This window comes from Microtus ochrogaster, chromosome X (assembly GCF_000317375.1).
Source record: "Microtus ochrogaster isolate Prairie Vole_2 chromosome X, MicOch1.0, whole genome shotgun sequence".
NCBI lineage: Eukaryota > Metazoa > Chordata > Mammalia > Rodentia > Cricetidae > Microtus > Microtus ochrogaster.
The window spans coordinates 32618370-32627669 of NC_022026.1; the positions used below are offsets into that span (position 1 = coordinate 32618370).

At 42.1% G+C, this 9300-nt stretch overlaps 1 pseudogene; it reads left to right on the forward strand.

Moving 5' to 3' along the window:
• Positions 1-718: 718 nt before the first annotated feature.
• Positions 719-3019, forward strand: LOC101990156 (annotated as a pseudogene).
• Positions 3020-9300: the final 6281 nt, after the last annotated feature.

Below are 9300 nucleotides of genomic sequence, written 5' to 3' on the forward strand. Positions count from 1 at the left end.
GGATGGACCTTTTTCTTTTGCTCACTTTTTGGGTCCTCCTTAACTTCTTTGGGCCATTTTTCTTCCTTGCTTGATGCCCTGCCCCTGTTTCCATCCTGACTCTCGAACATCTTGAGTTTGCCCCTTTCAGCTGTTTTTGGTGAGTTGACACCTATTTTTGTTTTCTAAGCCCTGGTGATTTGGGGCTTTCTTTCCCATCCCTACATGTTATTTTCTTTCCCATTTGTCTTCCTAGTTAGGAACTCTCCATCATGACTCGGTTCATCACAGTACCTCCACATAAGGGCTGACCACCCAGGAGGTAGAACCAATAAAGTACCCTCTGACAGGTCCTTTTTGCCCAGAGACTGTGTGAGCATACAGCTGTGGCCTAACAAATTGTGGAAGTCCCTCACTGTAGATAGTACACTCAGTCTTGAACACTACTTTTCCTTTCCTCACAGGGACTCCCTTATGGCCTAAGAGAAACTGATGAATTTTGCTTGGGGTCACTTTCCAGGATTGTCTGAAGGTTCTCTTGCTTCATAGGGAGACCTGACGGCTCTTTGGACTGTGGACTGGGGGACTTCTCCCAGTCTCTTTTCTCAACTAATCTGGTTACATGACCACCTATTAAAGGCCATTAGGCAGTGGTCAGTCTCTTAATTCACAGAAAGGTTTTGACCATTCAACTGTAATTGAATCCCCTTTCTTTTCAGGATTGGAATGTTCTCCTCAGATGGTGACTACTTCCAGTAGCTTCATCCTGGTGTTGAGCACAGTGACTGAGATGCAGTTGTTGTCACTCACCCCATGTCTTCTGGTTGTTTTTTTCTTTGGTACTCCTCCTCACAGGCTCCTCCTGGGGCTCATCATAGATGGTGCTCCTTCCCCAGAGGATGGGGCCTTCCCTTCTCCACAAACAAGCCCACAGCCAAGTTGGCAAGAGTTCTGTGAGTCTCATGTAAGGGATGCTGCCCTGGATCTTTCCCACCATTTTTGCCTCTACCTGGCCTCTCACACATAATATGCAGAGTCTGGAGCAGAAGCCGCCTTTTCTGACAGTTTTGCTGATCTATTCCTGAAGCACTTTGAAGCTGAAGTGGCCCATGCCTTTGGCTTACTTTCCCCAACTCTCTTGTCCCCATTGAACCCTGGTGTGGAGAGTGCACCGCCACATGACTTGTCCCTTGACAGCTGCAGGGTAGGCGGGCCCCTGGCAGTGATGGGCCCATCTCTATTTTCTAAGGATCTAGCTGGTCCCCTTCTTTCTCCAGTCTCTTCCATCTCTAAAATGTCCTCAAAGATGAAGCTCAAGAAATGTTTTTTCCCTCTGTTCAGTGAGTAGCTCAGTCAGAAGTTCTATATGAGGCATCCTTCAATGGCAAGAGGACATTGACACTTCTCCAGTTGAGCCTCTGAAGACCACATCATGCCCTCCTGTCCTAGGTGGAAATAGTAACTCCAACTCCTCTGGTAGTGCTGGGACAGTTGGTAGGGGATTGGCTAGTGATGGCACATCCCCTGGGGAGAGATGGACTCACTGCTTTGAGAGGCTGAGACTAAGTCGTGGAGGGGGAACCTTGAATGATGGAGCAAGAACGGTACAGAGAGAAGAACTCAGTTTTGTACGGGATGAAGTTGCCCCTGATCCAGCAGGAGTGGGTTATGGAAGAGGGGTGACCCGGCTGACCTCAGGGGGAGGATTATAGTTTCAGTGGCAGAAGTGTTGCCTATTGCTCCAAAGTGAAAAAGAAGGGGGATGAAAAAGTCGCTTGGAGTTTGTTGTACCAACAAAGGCATCGTGGTCCTGACTCAGCATTCTCTGTTCTACTATCACGGATGTCCGCACAGCCATGGCACTAGAGATTCTTCACAGTGAGAACATATTTGTGTTTAAGGTAGAATGCCCTTCAGAATACATTCTGGAGACAACTGATGCACTTCATGTGAAGGTCTGGGTGTCTGATATCCACAAGTGCCTAAGCTCAGGACTCTGCGCTGCTATCAGTCCCTGTCCCATGACCCTTCCCCCGGCCCCTGGGACCTCCTTCCTCAGGCAGCAGGCGGCCTGGAGTTTCCCTGACTGAATCATTCAGAGAGTCTGCCCAGCCAGGATCTGCTGCTGGGACCAGCAGGACTAATGACCTCCTGTCGCAGGGGGCTTACAGGGGCCTTTCGGACCAACCATCAGCATTTTTCTCTCTGAGTTCTACCTCCATTGCCTCCTCCCACTTTGAGTCAATGGAACTGCTTCCTCTGTAATTGTCCCCTCATATTCCCATTGAGGAGAGCACCCAACAGGGACAGTTCATCCTCTCTCAAGTCCCTACCCTCCCGTGGATACTACAGAAGTGTCCACAGGTTCATTCCTGTTCCAGGGGGAATCGGAATCAGAGGGTACTGAGGGGGATCAGCCTCTCTCAGAATATCCTTTGTTTCATGGCATGTTCTCTCTCAACTCAAGGCTGCCCAGTTAGTGTTGGAAGGATGTATTGGCTCACATGGTGTCTTCCTGGTACTTCACAGTGAGACAAGATGTGGTGAATATGTCCTCACTTTCAACTTCTAGGAAAAGGCAAAGCATCTGCTTTTGTCACTGAATGAGGAAACTCAGTGCCAGGTTCAACATCTGTGGTTCCAGTCCATTTTTGATATGTTTGAACACTTCCAGGTGTACCCCATCCCTGTGGAGTCTGGAGGCTCCAGTGATGTTGTCCTTGTCAGATATCTGTCCCCCACTCCTCATCAGCTCCAGTGCAGGGAGTAGGCTGGGAGCCATGAAGGGGTATGTGAGGGTGACCAATGCTATCCTGATTCTCCTTATTTTGGAGAAGTACTCAGACAGTGGACCATGAATCTTCAAATCCATTATGATTCTTACCCCATGTTGAAGGCAGTCCTTGACCCCTCGGTTTTTCTCCAATGGCACTCAGTATATGATGGTGGAGCAGAGACCCAAGCCAATATAAATTTGCAGTTTGGACTTAATGTTACCCTTGACATGGGCAATACACTGATTCTGTCTCACAATCTATGATTGGCTTACCTGCCTATTTCCCACAAGTTTATGGGCCTTCAAGACCCTCAAACTTTGTAAGCCCCAGAAAAGCATAGGCTATTTCCGTAATCTTGTCCAGCAGGATGTGGAACCATTTTCTGAATTTTTGACCTGTGTCACCAACAGTGCTAAAAACACATCCCATCTGGCTCTACCAGGAATATCCTTATTATCCTGCAAACCTGGGAGGAGCTCAACACAATCACCTGTAATGTCACCACACCTGCTAGAAATAAAAATATTCATAAGTGGGTCTTGGCTTCCCATGATATTGACACACAACAGGCCCATTCCTGCCCTTATAGCTTCTATCAATGCCTTGATCAATGCCAGATTTGACAGGGACAGTAATTCTGCCCCACCAGATTGTACTTGTTGGGTTTGTGGACAGTCTTGCCATTTACATAGGGATTGTCTCAGGGCTCATCCAAAGATTCAATGCCCTAATGCTGAAAGGGTTATCATTGGGCATGAGAGTGTAGAAGCTCCCAGCAGGTCCTGATATGAATGATAGAATGGTCAAAGGCTTCATACTCCTGGTGCATGAAGTTAAGTGGTGTACCTTGGCTTGCAATGGACAAGGTGAACTGGTTCTGATCCACTAGGCAGATGTCTTCAACTTCAGAAGCATAGCAAATGTCATTTTAAAAAAATGGGTTGACCAAATACTTTTGTTCTCTCTGTTGAGGTTAGTTGAACAGCAATAGAACCACTCTTAATAGAGACTTTGGTGTCTTTGTGAGCTAGCTTGAGAGTATTGTGAAACACAAGAACCAAGGTGGCAAGAGGAAGTTACTGTTGCTCATGCTCTATGTGCTCAGCCAGCTTCCAGGACAGTCTTTGAAAATATGCTGTTTTCTGCCCTTCAGGCCAGTCAGCAGCCACTCATGGTACTTGGTGTACTACCTGATCCAGGAGTTATAGTAATAGATATAAACTGAAGAAACATTGTCATAAGCAAAGCCAGGATAAACAATAAACCACTTAGAGAGGAAGTCTGTTTTAAAGTGATTACTAGGACTAGTATGGGCATGCTGGATAATCATTTCCCTCAGGACAGATGACTTTCTGCACTCCCCCTTTTAAAATTCAAGATAAAAAGTTATGACACACCATCAGAAAATGCCATCCCCCAGGCTGCTTTTACAGACAATTCCAGTAAAACCAATTTTGGGTTAATAATAATGGTAGTTAATCATAAGGAAAAGGCCTATAGCCAACCAATTCCTAGATCAAAACAACTAGGGGAGTTATTGGCAGTCCTTAAGGTATTGGAAATGACCCCATCAGAACCCATAAATATTTTTTCAGATATCTGCTATGCCACACAAGCATGTAAAATACTAACTTTTGTAAATTAAAGTCCCAAAAGGTTTCCATTTCCAAAACCATGCAAACTATTCAAGACTTACTACAGTCCAGAAGACATTCCTGGCACAAATACCATATGAGACCACATACAGGACTGACAGGAATGCTATCCATAGGCAACCGTAGAATAAACTGCCTAATTATGACTATAAACTATGGCATAGTCCTTGCCTTTGCTGGACCAGGCTAGACTCTTCCATCAGCAATTTCATTTGTCCCCTCAAAATTTTCACAAGCTTTCACTTGGTTTTCCCTTGTTCAGCTATAAACATTTAATCGGAACCTATGGAACTTAACACAGGTCCATCCATTGGACCTATCTACTACATTCTTTGGCTTAGTATGGGATCACATAAAATCCTTTCTAGACCCCTCTTAAACTTATTGCATGGTGCCTCATGGGAGGGATGGTGATGGCTCTAATATTTCTGCTTAAGTGTCTCCTACAGCTAAGATCCTGACAATACAAGTGAACAAGGCAACACTCCAGGTGTTAACAGCTATGGAACACACTATACCAAAACCTCTGAGGGATGTGGTCCATGCTTGGCTAACACAAATACAGGAGGCCATTTAAATCCCCAGTTCTCCTAAAATACTCCACTTCTTGGAAACTTATAGAGAACCAACCCTTCAAGTACTAATAGTTAAAGATGGGTAGCAGCCTGTCCAGGAAGCCAGCCTAAGACAGGTACAGCCCAAAGTGCTGGGGGTCTCCAAGGTGGGGTTATAAACATTCATAACTCCCACTACGTCGTCCAATAAGAATAAACTTAAAAGGGTGAGATGAGACAGAGCAATAGTGCAAGCACAAACACATGCAAACTCACAATGAATAAGCAAAATTGGCCAAAATAACCGGTGAGCAAATCTAAAGTACAGTAGCTAAATGCATGGATTCCTAGCCAATCATAACACACCAGCAATGACCACCAGTTTTAAAAGGACCAACCAAAAATGTTCTTGAAGCAGCTTAATTTCCCTAATCCCATAAAAACCCCTGTTCTTTTTGCAATAACGAGCTTCTGTATTGGAATCTTTCAGAGTCTGTGTTGCTGCTTTTGTGTCTTTTCACCCCTGCCCCCAGGAAATGGGAACTGAACAAAAAAGCAGCAGAAATTAGCCTGCAATGAAGAGTTACAGCTGTTTAATCAATTTGAGTCTAAATTGAAAAATGCAAAGAAATCATTAGTAAATGAAAATAGAATATTACTATTTCTATTCGGATTACAGAGAATTTGTTATTTTAAGATTTTGTGTTTAAATATTTATATAAAGATTTTTGTATGTGTACATGAGTGTGGGTACTTTCAGAGATCAATAGAAGGTGTCAGATATCCTGGATTTGAAATTATAGGTGGTTGACATTCACCTGTTAAGAGTGCTGGAAACGAGACCCAGATCCTCTGCTAGAGCGGTATGTAATAACTGAACAATCTCTCTAGTCCCTTATCCAGAAGTTTAAAACATGCAAATCAATATAGAAAATTGGAATACATAGATTTTTTTGTATATAGGAATGTATGTATATGTACAAAAATGTGAGAAATGAAGGACTTTGGGAAACATTGAAAGTAAAAGAAAGAGACAATGTATTTGCAGTATTTTATTTGATTTTAAAATTATCTGAACATAACATTGAGATTGAATAAATCCTAGTGGTAAGTACAAAGATGTTTATAACCTATTCTCATACAGCTCAGAATTTGTAAGAAGAAGGAAAACTGTAGTTGACTGAAATCACATACAGGTCAAAATAAAATGCCTAGCATATAGCCACTCTTAACATATTGAATGAGTGAATAAATAAATAAATAATTTAACTTTGAAACTCAGCCCATATAAACTGAACTTTCTCTTAACTTTCTCATTCAAAGGCTTACCATTCTGCTCCCCAATGACCAGCAGATACAAGCAATGTCATTAGGAGACACTCTAATTGACAGTAGATGGAAACAAAAATGAATCCTTGGCTTTGTTACATTAAGTAACAAGCATCTCAACCACAGCATCCCTTTACTTCTGGATAAAATAATTCTTTGTTTGAAAATATGCTATTTTTGTCAAATCCCAGGGCTTTATTTGTTTGCTGTGACCACTCTACCACAGAGCTACACACATCTCCAGTCAGTTTTTTCTGAAACTGACTCTCTAAATGTAAGCATTAATGATGCAAATATATCTTAAACTTCTCTCTTGAAATATAGTCATGCAATTGCATAGTATTTACTGAAGGGCATTCATGTATCACAGGATAAAAAGATGAACTCATTCAATGTACTTCACTTTTGTCAATAAATTTTGTCAGCTTCTTTATTGCTGCACTGCTAAAAAGCTGCAGGTTAAAGGAAGATATAGATATTATTGTACTTCAATGAGGAATTATTTCTCAAAATGGCATAAAAAATTATCCAGGGACTTTAAATGGCTGCTAAAATTCTGTAATAGAAAATATTTTCCCAACAAGACTGAAAGTGCCTCATAATAAATGTTATTATCTGGCAATGGTAACGTTAAAGCCACACTTTACAGATACTTCTGGATAAAAGGGCAGATAAACATTCTGCATTGCTGTTGTCTGAAAATAATATGAAGCCCAAGGACAAGAAGAGACCTTCAATCATCTATCTAGTTAGTGACAAAGCCAAGATCATAAAATTTGTTTCTTGATCCCTGGTTTGTTACACTTGTCCACAGACATTCCATTCATCATGACAGCAATTCATAATGATTCTGAAAATTCAGTGAATGAAGAAAGAAGCCAACAAATATCCACTAATGGAACTAGAACACTGTATTTCCTCCATTTGCCTTTAACATGATCCAAGACCCAGTTCAATCTTAACAGCATTGGACCGTCAATTTGAAATAATAAATTCACTTAGTTCATATGATAGTTGTAACAAATTTAGGTAGTTTTACAGGCATTTCATGGAAGTAAGTACATTGAGAATATAGTGCAGAGTGGAAATTTTGACTTATTTCATAACTTTACAAATATAATCAATCAATCCATGGTCATTTTGCTACCTAGTTGTTGTTTTCCTATTGCAGCAAGTCTATTTTGGTCCTGTAAAGAAAGAATCTTTTGCAGCTCAGCCTGCTCGGGCGCTGGGACCGAACCCGAATCAGGAGGGCAAAGGGAGGGCGGTAGTTCCTTTGTCTCCATAGCCTGCCTGCAGCAAGCAAGGTAGGCCCTTTGTTTACGAGCTGCCCAAGCAGCACGGAGTTCCGATCTGGACAACAGGAGAGCCATCAATGGGGTGAGTGAGTGCGGCAGCAGCCGGGAACAGGGAACTCAGAACTTCCTCATCCCTTCTGCACTTCCTGGTCATCCTGCAGGGGCTATACTGCCTGATACCTCCTCTCTCTTTCTATCCCACCCAGCTTACATCCAGAAACCCTACCCCCATCTCCCAATCTCCCTTCCCTCTTTGGCAGCATAACATCTCCCAGCTCAGCCTGCTCGGGCACTGGGACCAAATCTAACTCGGGAGGGCAAAGGGAGGGTGGTAGTTCTTTTGTCTCCATAGCCTGCCTTTGTTTACGAGCTACCCAAGCGCATGGAGTTCCGATCTGGACACCAGGAAAGGCATCACTGGGGAGTGACATCACTGGGAAGGGACATCAGGGGGCAAGAAGACCTGATCCTGTAAAAGAAGATCCATAGGGGACCATTCGGAGGAAGAGATGGGCAGGCACCAAGGCAAGAATTCACCCAACAATCTGAAAAACAACATGAAACCACCAGAACCCAGCGACCTCACAGCAGGAGGACATGAACACCTTAATCAAGAAGAAGTAGAAAAATCTGACTTTATGAAAGTGATAGAGGCCCTTAAACAGCATGTAAAAAACACCCTTATAGAAATGGATGAGAAGTATAACAGAAAGTTTGAAGAATTGAGTAAATCAGGGAATGATACCCTAGGAAACCAAGGAAAAACAATCAAGCAGATAATAGAAACAGTTCAAGACTTGAAAACTGAGATGGAGGCAAAGAAGAAAACACAAACAGAGGGCCAGCTGGACATGGAAAATATAGGTAAATGAATAGAGACTACATAAACAAGCATAACCAGCAGAATACAAGAGATAGAAGAAAGAATCTCAGATTCTGAAGATACCATAGAGAAAATAAACGCACTGATCAAAGAAAACAACAAGTCCAACAAACTCATCACAAAACATTCAGGAAATATGAGACACAATAAAAAGACCAAACCTAAGAAAGATTGGAGTAGAAGAAGGAGAAGAAGTGCAGCTCAACGGTCCAGAAAATACACTAAATAAAATTATAGAAGAAAACTTTCCCAACCTAAAGAAATATGTACCTATGATGGTTCAAGAAGCATACAGAACACCGAATAGGCTGGATCAAAAAAAAAAATCCCTTCGCCATATAATAATCAAAACACAAAGCATACAGAATAAAGAAAGAATATTTTCCCAACCTAAAGAAATATGTACCTATGATGGTTCAAGAAGCATACAGAACACCGAATAGGCTGTATCAAAAAAAAAAATCCCTTCGCCATATAATAATCAAAACACAAAGCATACAGAATAAAGAAAGAATATTAAGAGCCGCAAAGGGAAAAGGCCAAGTTACATATAAAGGTAAACCTATCAGACTTACACCCGAATTCTCCATGGAAACCATGAAAGCCAGAAGGTCCTGGATAGATGTACTGCAAAAACTAAGAGACAATGGATACAAGCCCAGAATACTATACCCAGCCAAGCTTTCATTCACTATAAATGGAGAAAACAAAATTTTCCAGGATAAAAACAAATTTAAACAATATGTAGCCACAAATCCAGCCTTACAGAAAGTAATAGAAGGAAAATCACTAACCAAGGAGTCCAACAATGACCACAATAACTCA